At 42.5% G+C, this 4,925-nt stretch overlaps 1 long non-coding RNA gene across 1 annotated transcript; it reads right to left on the bottom strand.

The window, feature by feature from the left end:
* Positions 1-2,974: 2,974 nt before the first annotated feature.
* Positions 2,975-4,302, bottom strand: LOC134547696 (uncharacterized). The gene is made up of 2 exons (XR_010079556.1): positions 4,040-4,302; positions 2,975-3,867 (listed from the first exon to the last, which is right to left on the bottom strand). It is a non-coding gene; the product is annotated as an uncharacterized LOC134547696 (long non-coding RNA).
* Between the last annotated feature and the right edge of the window lie 623 nt (positions 4,303-4,925).

The raw sequence follows: 4,925 nt of genomic DNA, 5'->3' as shown, positions 1-4,925 counted from the left end.
TTATCATGTTTAGTAGCAAAGTAGCAAAAAGGTGTAGTTAAACTGTGCAACTTTTATGCCTTTCAGCAGGACTCGTGTTTGTTTAGTTAGCTGTTGTCTTCTAATGGTCTCAAAGAAGGTTTAAGCATATCAGGAGATATCTGACTGTAAGCACACATGGTCAATATCCAGTGAGATATATGGCAGAGAAATTTTGCTTAAATGTGTCACCAGAAAGAGCTAGATTTGACCACAATTTCAGTAATGCAGGCCTGAACCTCAGACAGGTCCAAGTTTCTTGTTCTGTCTCTCATTCCTGAGTCTGTATTTGATGTTACATAGTGTTAATATAAAATCCAGGAATGACGCTGTGAGCACGATAAAAAACATCATCCATCTAACAGGAATTTTCTTCCTTACAAAGTCATGCTTATTCTTGCATGGTCTTATTATTTGGCAAATCTTGTTACCACATTTGCACAGCACTGCAGAAAGTGCAGCTCAGTGGAAAGACAGCAGAGATTTTCTACCTAGAAAAGGCCATTTTCTCATGGTTCAAACACTGTCACATAGAGCATGGGTAGGAACACTGAGAAGGAAATTATATTGATTTGGAAGAACTTCAAAAGAAAATGATAACTGCAGATAGATTGTGTGAGGTACAAGATAATTATTGGTGTGAGTTGAAATACACTCTGAAAATTCAGCATGAACCTTGTTTGTGTTGGAAAGGACCTAAAAATTCATCTAGCTCCAACCTCCCTACCACAGGCAGGGACACTTTCCATTAGAACAGGTTGCTCATAACCCCTCCAAGCTGACTTTGAATGCTTCCAGGGATTAGGCATGTGCAGCTCCTCTGCCTAACATGCGCAAGTGCCTCATCACTCCCACAGTAAAGAATTTCTTCCAAATAGCTGATCTAAACCTACCCTCTTTCAGTTCAAAGCCATTCCCCCCCTTGTCCTGTCACTGCATGTGTTTGTTACAAGTCCCTCTCCAGCTCTCTTGTAAGTCCCTTTAGGTACTAAGCACCAGTGACTAGGCACTAAAGGCTTCTCTAAGGTCTCCCTGGAACCTTCTCTTCCCAGCCCAGTAGCCCAGCTCTCTCAGCCTGTCCTCACAGAAGAGATGCTCCAGCCCTCTGATCATCTTTGTAGCCTCCTCTGGACCTGCTTTAACAGGTCCATGCTGTTCTTGTGTTGGGGGCCCCAGAGCTGGACACACCATTTCAGGTGGGGTGTCATGAGAGCAGAGTTGAAGGGTAGCATCAAATTCCACTTGTTTTATCTTTTTCCTGATATATGTTTTCATCACACTTTGATACCATAACCTTTCACTAGAGAGGGAAAGGAAAGGAAACAAATGAAAGAATGGATTCTTTTTTCTGACCTTCAATTACCAGCCTTATAGATAACTGACATGCTTTAAAACTTCCCTCCCCACACAGGTCATCTGTAGGCATGGAGAAAGATAGGAAACAATTATCATTAGATGCTCCACTTACATATTCTATTTTCTGTGTAGCTTTATAATGTGCAAGTTATTCAAGAGAAATAGTTTCTTGGATCAATCTGAGCTGAAAAAAACATTAGTGATTGCCTAAAGCAACATAAATAAAAGAACATAGTTATGGTTTTTATTCAGTGTTTGACTTTTGTTCCTGTTTTCTTTTCCATTGCTAAACCACACTTCTCAACAAAGAAAGACCCTGGGTGTTTGCAAGTCTTACATAATTTCACTTGCGGACTGTAAGCTTTAGTTCTCCAAAATCTATGCCAAATGCAGTCAAAAACACAAAGCTCAAGCACCAAGTAGCACTGGAATGTTTCCAATTTTTAATTTTGCCATAAGGGAAATACAAACTTCAGCATATAGACATACATTCTACACCCTTGTAAACAACTCTTCAAGACAGCCCATACAAGACTGCAATAAGGGAGAAGTAAAATGAGGAAATTCAGATGCAAGTGTAGTACTAATGAGAAGAGAGCAAGCCTTTAAGACAAGGGACTTCTTAGCTGAGGTCTTTACAAAACCTGTACGCATACATCACCTGTAGCACTCATGAAACTGTGGGAGTTACAAATAATTTACAGGTCACACATCTGAAAATATGGTAGTGATTATCTGTCACAACTTGCCAAGCAACAAACATCTTATCAACTTTGATTTCCATTTTCATCAGTATAACCTTGAGCATGCCCTAGACCTGTATAAACAGACATTCTGTTAAGTATTATAATTCTTATTTAAATGAAGTGAAAAAGTAATAATTCCACATATTGCAAAGCAGTTAGTGATCTCATTGTCCCCTTGTGTTGTATGCATATTTGTTTATCAGTATGAAGCAGCTTCTTATCTCTTTTCAAAGCCCAAGGCAAACAAAGTAAATATTTAATTAGAAACATCAGTTCCTAAACTTATTGGCATTTTTGACTTACAGTGAACTCCCAGCTCACTAAAAAACACCCAAACAACACAACTTTCTCTACACTTGTATCTACCGGTGTGGGCGAAGTCATTATTAACATCACTGATGCCTGTTCTTCTAAAAACTCCTTTATTCCAATGTCATTTGAGGAAACATTAAGCAGACATGGACTGATGGTTTAAACAGATAAACTCGACACTAGTTTTTAATCCCCAGAATACATATGCAAATGGATCATGATTACTTTAATGGAAATTTTGCCTATATAAACATTGCCCTCTAATGGGAGAAGAGGAACAAGAGCTACTCAGAATTTATATTTGGATCCCACGGGTCATAACCATTTAAAAGGAATGGGTCTTATTGTGCTTTTATGTAGTGCTTTGATTAACCTTCCATCGCTTCATGGAGTTTGAGGCTTTGGAGATCTTCATCCAGACTGATTTCCTGGATAACTGTCATGGGTTGACATTAGACAAAATGCCAATGCACCCATGAGGGTATATTTTACCTAATGAACTACTGTGAGATGTGGTCAAGAACAGAGCAGAGCAGGCCTACTTCTTGAAACAGACAGACAATTTATTATATTACATAACAATGGACAATAGAAAAGGAAAGAAAAACCCAACCACCCAAAAGCAGAAGAGAAAACCTCCCAAAACACTGCTTCTCCTCCCCCCCAATTTCCATTCCATACATGCTCACTCAGTTGACTCCAGCACATTACCTTCATCTACTTGCTTAATCCCTCAACAACCCTGGGTTCCTAATCCAAATCATCATCCTTTAAAATTCAGACAATCCACATTCCATCCAGGACGAGAGGAGTCTCTCTCGCACCACAGACCCCCCCCCGCACAGGAAACACAGGTCCACCATCCCGTGTTCCCACGTCACCCATGGCACTGCCTGGAAGGGTCTGCCAGGGTGACACCCTCCTTTCCATGTCCGGCACTCTCACTGCCGTCCATGGACCTGCACTGCAACAGGGCTCTTTTTAAGGATGTTTTGGCCAAGTACCAAAAACCAGCCATCTTCTCATTTTGGGACTCAGGTCCCCCCCATTTACCCCTGGGGCCGGGGGCTCCACGAAGCAGGCCAAAACGTCTCTGGGTTTGAGCCAAAAACATCCACCCAAACACAGTCTTATTTATAGTCAGGAGGGTCCAGGGTCCGTCTATGGCTATCATTATGCAAGAAAAGTCCAGCCTCATAAGCCACTCCTCTTCATTCCGGCAATCGAAGGGGCTTCTTTTCATCTCACATTACCCTCTCGGTCCCAGGCTGTCCTCTCTCTTCTAAAACCACCAACTATGAGAATTCAGCGTCCAGGGATAACTCTCTTCTGCCTTAGAAAGAGTTAAAAGCTTTATCTCCCACCACCAAGGTCAGGCACAGGCGATCGCAGGCACTGCAGGTCTCACAAGCAGCTCCAGCTCGGCACCTTCTCTCTGTGGGGGGAGGAGAGAGACGGGACCGGGGGGGGGGGGAAGGGGGGGGAACGGGATGGGACAGGGAGGGGGACGGAAGGCACCTCCAAAGTTCTCCCTCCACCCCTCCATTCTAGATGGAAGCTGGACCAGCTCCACTCCAGCTCCCTCTGTTCCCCACCCCGAGGCCCACCTTGCTCAGCCAGGCCCACCTTGCTCCCCTCCCCCACCCGGCCTAGCCAGGCCGGCAGGGGAGAGGAGAAGACGCTCCCTCTCCGAAAGCAGAGCAGGGAAAGAGAGAGTCCTGCTGGGAAATCCGGCTTTTAACCCCTCGTGTGCTCAGAGGCGTGTCCAACCTCTTAGTGGCCAACAAAGGTGCCAATACTCAGACCTAAGGACTGATTGGTTTGACCACTACTTCCAAAAAAACTCACTTCCCTTCAAACCACGACAATAACACAGACCATTTATTTTCACCCAGCAACCCTTTTATTAGTACAAAAAAAAACAAAACAAAACAAAACAAAACAAAGGAAAAAAAAAACCAAACAAAAAAACCCAAATGTTTTATGTTAAAGCATTTCACTTCATAGAGACTGAGGCTGTTGCATAGCACTGCAATGAAGAAGGGAAGTTCAGTATCACTTCAGACCCCAGAGCAGCAGAGAACAGAACAGAGGATATACACTTCAGTAATCCTACAGGATACTCTCTGCTTCAGGTTTCCAAGGAGGAAAAAAAGAAAGAACTCTGCAGCTCTGTGAATATGAATGGCAAAAATATTTCTTTCCACTTCTAGCCCTGACAGTTGCTCAGCCTGTATTTTTCTTAACACAAATGATTGTTTTATTCCCCAGACAGGTGACATGGTTGGCCTTAGGACACTGCCTGATACTGTCTTGGTCACCTCTGAGATAAGAGTGAGCAAAACAAAATAAAAATATAGTTTAAAAACCTCACAAACAACAACAAAAATCCCACCCAAATGACAAAAATACCATACAAAAGCAAATGCAACAATCCCCAATCTCAACGAGCAAAAAAAAAAAAAAAAAAAAAAAGAAAAATACACCCAAAAA

The sequence above is a fragment of the Prinia subflava genome, chromosome 2, assembly GCF_021018805.1.
Source record: "Prinia subflava isolate CZ2003 ecotype Zambia chromosome 2, Cam_Psub_1.2, whole genome shotgun sequence".
Taxonomy (NCBI): Eukaryota; Metazoa; Chordata; class Aves; order Passeriformes; family Cisticolidae; genus Prinia; species Prinia subflava.
The sequence above is the reverse complement of the archived record's forward strand: the minus strand, read 5'-3'. Positions and strand labels throughout refer to the sequence as shown.